This window comes from Puma concolor, chromosome D4 (genome assembly GCF_028749965.1).
Source record: "Puma concolor isolate L17-30 chromosome D4, mPumCon1.1.hap2, whole genome shotgun sequence".
Classification (NCBI taxonomy): Eukaryota; Metazoa; Chordata; class Mammalia; order Carnivora; family Felidae; genus Puma; species Puma concolor.
In genome coordinates, this window is record NC_141679.1 from 93,705,315 (window position 1) to 93,712,927 (window position 7,613).

Below are 7,613 nucleotides of genomic sequence, written 5' to 3' on the forward strand. Positions count from 1 at the left end.
TCCTTGGCTCCCTTAACGCTAAAGCCTGTGAGCCGGCCCCAGGGCTCCATCGGCCTCGGGGAGCGACAGGCAGACGCCCGTCCCTGGGGGCACTGAGAGGGCTCCCTATGCTGCTGGTACCAGGAGGGCTTTGAAGCGACCCAGAGGCCACATAAACTGGGTGCTGATGATTAAGGCCCAGTAAACCCAGAAGGAAAAGCAGCTGTGGAGTGGCTGGGGGCTGGCCTGCTGAGGGTGCCTCGGGGAGAGGGCATGGGCTCGGGGCCGGGGCAGCCTGTGGGGGTGAGGTGGCGAGCGTCTGCCGGGCTCAGTCTCCCCACGCTTACGTGGTGTGGGGCCCATAAGGACCCCACTTAGCAGCTGGGACACTGAGGCTGCACAGGTTACACACCGCCCAAGCTCGCAGAACCTTCCAGTGCCTTACCCCCCAGAGTACACTGCCTAGAGCACGGAGCCCTGGATGGGCACTGGCCTGGGCTGGACCCGGCCTCCTCCAGGGACATCTCTGCCCCGGCCCTAGACAGTGCTGGTGGCAGCACGGGGGGGGGGCGGGACCTGACGGCCGGCCCAGGCCCCGGATGCTCCAAGGGGATTTTCCCACCGTCCAGGTGCCTGCTGGGACGGCGTGGGGTGCGGCCACTTCTCAGGGCTTTCCTATGAGAAAGAGCCCCTCCAGCCGCGCCCTCATGGTCCGTCGCTATGGGAAGCCAACCTTGGAGCTGGGGAATGTCAACACTCAGGCACACCACCTGGCATCTGGTGCCCGTGGGGGATCCCCCCCAAGCTGAGACGGTCCTTGCTGTTTGTAACACTGCTGGGAGAAACTGAGCAAATATTGTCAGCCTCTCCCTACACCCCCTGTGACCTCTGCCGTGTTTGAACTCTCGATGGGCAAACAGGCAGTGATAAGGCACAGAGATCAGGGCCGCGAATACACAGCTTCTCCCCAGCCGCCCCCCCCCCACCCCCCCAAGCGCAGGATTCCCAGTCTGGACCCTGGGAGGCCCAGGGAGCCGAAGCTGGTGGCCGAGAGGACCTAAGAGCCCGGGCTGACCCCCGGGGACCGGGCCTGGCTCGGACTCCCCAGCCCGCTGGTCTCCGGTTGCACCTCCATCCCCTGAAGGCAGCCCGTCCACTCAGGGCAGCCCCTGCCCCCACAGCAGGTGTCTGTGCAGGACGGGGCTGAGGTCTGTCTCCGGCAAGCAGCTGACTGTCCGGGCTTCGGGCTTTGGGTCAGACCGACTTGGGTCACGTGACGTGCACGTCCGCAAACCACCGACCCTGTCTAGCCAGGTTCCCCTTCCGCAAAGCCGGGCGGGCACTCTCCACCGCCCTGCCAGGAAGATACACAGAGAGTACTTAGCAAACAGTGGGTCCCGCGGGGGGGGCCCAAGCCTCTCACCTCCTCACCCCCCAGCCCCCGCTCCCTCTGGACTCCGGTCTGCCCCCTGCACTCCACCCTAGCTGGTCTGAGTCCCCTTTGAAAGTGCAGGACCAGGAGGGGACACAGCACCCAGCAGACTAGACTGTCACCTTCTGGACTCTGGGGCTTGGCCTCTGCTAATGCAGCCCAGGGTGGTCTCGGTCTGGGGGTGAGGACGCAAACAGCCCGGAAGGGGGTGAAGGTGCAGTTTGAGACCCGCAAGGATGAAGCCGGAACTCTGTTCGGAGCCAGGGTCAGTCTGCACCCGGGAACAGGGGCCTGGTAGGAGTCAGGCTTCACTCCACAGCTGGGATTGGAGATCAGTCCATGACCGAGGTCGGGGCTCAGTCTGTGGTCGGGGTGATGAGTCAAGTTGTGACTGGGGTCAGGGATCAGCCCGTGGCTACGGTCAAGGGTCAGTGTGTCCCTGGGGTGACGACTCAGTATGTGGCTGGGATCGGGGCTCAGCCCGGGATCCGCCGGTGTCTTCCCCCAGGGGCTCACGCCGAGTTGCCGTAGGGCCCTTGGCTTCCTCTTTGGATCAGAGCGTTCCTGGCCTGGGCCCAGCAGCTGAGTCCCGGGGGCAGGCTTATTCCTGCTAGTCACATTCCCACGCCTGCCTGGGGGGTGCCGGAGAGCAGTGGGGTGTCATGGGGCCGCCTCCCGGGGGACCCGCGTCTCACCCTCCCAGCCTCTGACAACAGCCGAGACTCTTGCAGAAGCAGCTTCGAGCCTGTGGGGTCCCCTTTCCCAGAGGCCCGTGTCCCGGTGCCCACCTTCCTGCCCGGTGAGGCGGGCGGGCGAGACGGAACACTCACTGTGCCAAGTCTGGCCAGCCAGGGGTGCCTGGAAGCTTCCACTGGCCTGGGCCCCCACTAGACTAGCCCTGCAGGGGCGGTGCCCAGAGAGGAGCCACAGACCGGCCCTGGGACCTGGTGGGGCGCACAGAGACCCACGTGCTGGCCTGACCTCAAACAAAATGGGTTTGCTCAGGGATCATGGTCTGTCACCAGAGGGATCGGCTGCTCCTGAAGGACTGGCTGGTGACGGGCACGGGGGCCCCTTTGGCAGGGGAAGCCCCCAGGCTCTGGCCGGATGGATCCCACATCTCAGCCCGGGGCTGTGTGAGGCCCAGGGATCAGAGGCCACAGGCCTCTGCGCCCCCAGCTCATCCCAGGGGGGCCCTTAGGAATGCCTCACTTTATGTCCCAAAAGGGCACAGCCAGGACACCAGGAGGATGAGGACCTTAAGCACGTGGCTTTCTTGTGGGAGGCTCCCCGCGGCACCACGGTGGCCGGCCCCAGCCTCCCACCCTCCGGAGGGGAAATCTGAGGTCAGCAAGGTGACCGCACCGCAGCTCTGACGAGGTGCCGAGCCCGGTGTGCGCATCACCCCACGAAGGCGTCCCGACCGGCCTCGATCAACGATCCTCGGTTTCAAAGGGGAGAAACTGAGGGCCAGCGACGGGCAGGGCCTTGGCCCAGGTGCCTGGAATCAATCTAAGGAGGATGGGAACGTCTCTCCCCCCTGCCGGCTCGTGTCCCCTGCCCTCGCCGGCAGGGGCAGGTGCCAGGGCGAGCCGGGCGGGCCGGGACGCGTGCCCGCGTGGGCCGGCCTGGGCAGCTGCTCAGCCGGTGTTGCAAACCTACCCCTCCCCCCCCCCATCCCAGGCCGCGTCTGGACTTGCGTTGGCCCCTGCCCCCGGGGCCCAGAGGAAAGCCTCGCCCACCTTCCCGGGATCAGGCGGACAAGTCCCGGCCTGGCGGGCTCCCCGCTGCCAGCTCCGAGCGTGAGAAAATACTGAGCTGAGGCGGGTGGTGTGGCAGGTGGCCGGGCTGTGACTACCAGCAGGTCCCCACCCTCCCTGTGCCCAGGGGAGGCCGGCCCCAGCCCCGGCCCTTCCAGGATCCGGCCTGCGGGCCGCTGCCATCGTGGCCCCTCTGGGCCCGGCCCCTGCTGCAGCTGCCCCCGCCCCCGCCCACCCCGCTCTGAGAAGCTGCACTCAGCAGGTGTTCGGTGCCGTCTCCACCAGGAGCCTGAAGCGGGCAATTTGGCCCCGTCTGGCCAAGGTCTGCAGAGATGCCAGTCGCCAGAGCATTTCCTCCCTGGCCAGGGTCCCCGAAGTCTAAGCTGGGCTGGCCCCTGGGGACAGGTGTGCAGGCCTAAGGGGCGCCCCTCGAGAGGTCCCTGCTCCCCAACACGAGGGGAAGAGAGAGGGCCGTCAACTCCTCGGTGGTCCCTCGGGGCCCAGGGGCACCGAGGTCCAGTCTCCGTGTCCTGTGAGTGGCGCCGGGTCCTTTTGGCACCCCTGGTTTGCTGGAGGCAGGGAGGGAGAAAGGAAGAAGGGGCCCAGAGCCAGGTGGGTGTGACCTGCGGGTGGGCACCTCCCTGAACGCTGACCCCTGAGGGGGCACGAGCCAGTGGGGGGTTAGGAGTGCCGCTCTTGGAGCTCTCTGCCAGCCGCAGAGGGCCCTGCCCGGGCATATGCCCGCTCTCCGAACTCTGAGCTGCCTGGGAGGATGGGCCGGGCAGACCCGAGAGCCCAGCAGCGTCGGCGAGCACGGCCGCCCCATAGTGGGACCCCGGTGGAGGGCGTGCCATGTCCCCTAGGCCTCAAATGTCTCAAGAGCCCAGTTAGGCCCCACAGAGGCCCCTCAGGACTCCCGCAACCCTGGGAGACACATGGGCAGTGCCCAGGAACGCCAGGGGGCTCCCTGGAAGAGGTGGTCCAGGCCCTGCCTGAGGGGAGTGGGGGCCTAGGGCAGAGATGTAACTGGGGGCCAGGGCAGGGTTTGCACCTGTGTGTGGGTGGGCACAGCCCAGGTTGGGGTCATAGGGACACCTAGGCCCCTGCACAGAAAGTCTGGGCTCTGTTCCCCACAGGACGGTGGCAGGGGGCCTCAGGGACCCAGGGCAGAGGCTGAAGGAGGGACACCCCCCCATCAGTGCGCTGTCCTCCGCCCTTGGACTGTGCCGGGCCCTGCCCAGAGGCCCCCCTGGACCTGGGTGCTCCTCACCCCAGTCCCGGGGTCGGCGGTGAGAGATGTCTCGCCCAGAGCCATGTGACCGAAGCCCAGGAGAGGCGGCAGAAGCAGCCGGGGGGGGGGGGGGGGGGGTGCGCAGAGCCGGCAGGGCCTACGTGCAGGGAAACTGAGACCAGGGGAGAGCCATGGTGGGTGGGGCCGGGGCAGAGAAGCCCTTCGGATGAGCAGGGGAGCAGGCAGCAGGGGGTGGGGGTTGCCGCGCCGGGTCTGAGCCGCTCTAGAAAGCACTTTAGGAAGATGCCTCATGTAGGCGGGGCTGCTACAGTTACAACTGGCAGTCCTGTTAGCAGTGCGCAACCTGCACCATCACACAGGGCGACCCTGCCAGGTTCGGCGGGGAGAGCAGCACCTGGCCAGCACACCTGGCCCCGGTGTGGAGGGATGGCTCCCCTCCTCCACTGAGCCCACCTGTGGGGACCCTGCCCAGCAGCCCACCCCCCCCCCGCAGGGTTTGGTTATCTCCGGGGGGGAGATAACCAAACCCGCAGGGAGGGGGCCCAGGGTTTGGTTATCTCCGGTCTCCTCTGTTCCTTCTCCATCTGCAAGTGGAGGAAGGAAGGCCCCTGTCAGCGGCCCCACCCGCGATGGACAGGTCTGGAAACAGGAAGCCAGGGGCACCAGGCCGCCTGTCTCTCCGCCCAGGAGGAGCAGGAAGGGGCAGTGAGGCTGGGCCTCTGGTCGGAAAGTCCTGGGGGCTCCTGACTCGCATTCACCCACCCACACCTGCTGCTTCTCCCCAGCTCTGATCTCACCTGTCCTGGAGAAGCCTCCTGGACATGCCCGGGCAGAACCCGATGCACCCGGGGTCCCTCTCCCATGGGCCCCACCTGAAAGCCTGTTCCCAGGAGACAAACGCGTGGGTCCCGAATGTGGGGGGCCAGTGCCGGAGAAGGCAGGGAAGCCACAGGCTGCCCCCCTCACCCGAGGCTGGGGGTGCCCGCCCGAGGCATCTAGATGGCGAAGTTCTTGGGCAGATGTCTGATTCGCAGGTGGTGAGACTGAGGTGTAGGGGTGGGGCTGCTTCAGACCCAGATCCCTTCCTTCACACCCTACCCCCCGGTGGGACCCAGCCTTTGTGGGGCCCGGGGGGCCTCAGGGCAGGGCGTCCGTGCCACCAGTGCCTTTTCCTGGGAGGCAGGTTAGGGCAGTGCGCACTGAGTCTCCCCCGAGAGCGCACGGGTCTCCCTGAGGTCTTGTCCACACCGGCTGCCCTTCCCAGGGAGACGAGCCTGGGACGTCGGGGGGGCATGTTGGGGCCTGGATTCGATTTGGGGGTTTCTGCCACAGCACACATTCCAGGGTAGCGGGAGCAGCAGCGGGGTGGGTGGAGGCGGGGGCCCTGCGGGCCCTCGGCGTGGGAAGAGGGGCTTTCTGGGATCCTCCCCTGGGAGTCGGGCAGGCCCTGCTCCGCTCTCTCGAAGCCCAGGCCAGGCCCCCGGGGCTCCGGGCGGGCGTGTGACAGGTGTCGCCTTCCCCCTCCGCGGGGCACAAGTCCCACGCTGGCCTTGGCACGGACGAGACCCTGCCTCGGGCACCGGCTCGAGCCAGCGGTCCGGGCAGAGCCGCTCGGCGGGAGCGCCCGTGGGGGCGGTGCCGTGGGAGTGCCATGTCCCCAGTCCCCCGCAGCTCCCTCCCAGATGGAGCACCGGCCAGGCCTGCGGACGGTGTGGCCAGCGCAGCGACGGCCCGTGCCAGGGTCCCGGAGGAGGGCTCCCCAGGCAGGCGGCCAGATGCCACGCTCCGGGCTGGGCCCTGCTCTCTGCCCCACAAGCCCTCGCTCTGCTGCCGCCCTGGCTTCCCAGCGCCCTCAGCCCTTCTCGCGGCCCGGCCTCGCCTCTGCGTTCCCAGCCTATCTCTGCTCTGGACGGCTATCTCCGGCCGGGCGCGGCTGCCCTAGATAGCGGGCATCGGGCGGGCCGGGAACGCCTGGGGCACCCCGCCCCAGTGCCCTAAGCTGGGCCGAGTGAGGTCACACAGCGGCCCCTGGTGACCGGCTGGGCTGGGGGCTCTGGGCTCTGTGTCCAGCACCCCGTCAGGGAGCCTGGATAACTAGGTCTCAAACAGCCCCTCCCAACCCCAGGCCCAACCTAGCCTGGGCCCAGGGGGGGCCTCGGGTGCTAGTCCGCAGCCCCTGCACCCCCTCTCCAGGGCTGTCCTCTGGAGGGGCCGTCACTCCTGGGGACACAGGGGGTATCCAGGCAGCAAGGGCAACGTGACCGAGGCAGGCCTCTCTCAGAGGGAGGACGGTGGCCGCACGTGTGGGTGGGGGATGGCCTGGCCCCCGGGAGCCCGGCGCGGGGGGCGCTGAAGCTGGGGCGGGCACAGGCCTCCGCGGCCAGCAGAGCCAAAGACGCTGGGATCCCGTTGGCCGGCCCAGGCCACAGCCGGGTGGGGGGGTGACCCGTGGCCGTGGCTGGCCTCCCGGGTGACCCCTGGGTCTGCTCGTTGCGTGAGGCACCACAGGCAGCCGGTTTTCCGGCCCCCATTCATTTCACAAGCTCCCGAGATCGCAGACACGAAGGACCGGATTGCACCGGGCCCCACTTCCCCTTTGCTCCGCCGTCGCCGTGGGCCTTACGGGAAGTGAGCAGAGACCGGCTCTCCCGGCCGGGGCCTCGTCGGGGTGCAGACCTCTGACGGCCCGGCGTCACGAGCCCTTGGCGAGTCCCCGAAGCTGTCTCCCGGGCTCCGCGAGACAGGCCAGGGGTGGTGCCTGGCTCCAGCCAGCCTTGGCCCGCCCAGGGCTCGGCCTCTAGGTTGCCGGCGGTCACTGGGATACGATGACTCCGGGGTCCGTTTTGCAAATGGCGTAACAGAGGCGCACAGTGGGGAAGAGCCTCTTCTGCCATCTTGTCCAGGGGCACATCTGCTCCTTTCCATAAAAATCGCATGCAGCAAATAAGACAGGCCTCTTTTCTCATCTCACAGGGGAAGAAACTAGGGTCCACAAAGAGACGTCCAGCCTCCAGGGGCCCCGAAATTCTTCCTCCTCCTCCAGGAAGTCCTCTTGGACCACACCACCTAGAAGGGGTCTCGGCCTCCCTAGAAGGGGAGCCCTGCCCTACCTGCTGCTACCCCTCAGCTCACAGCCACGCTGGGCCTCGCCCCACCCAGCAGTAGCCCCTCGGGGGCAGTTTGGGGACAG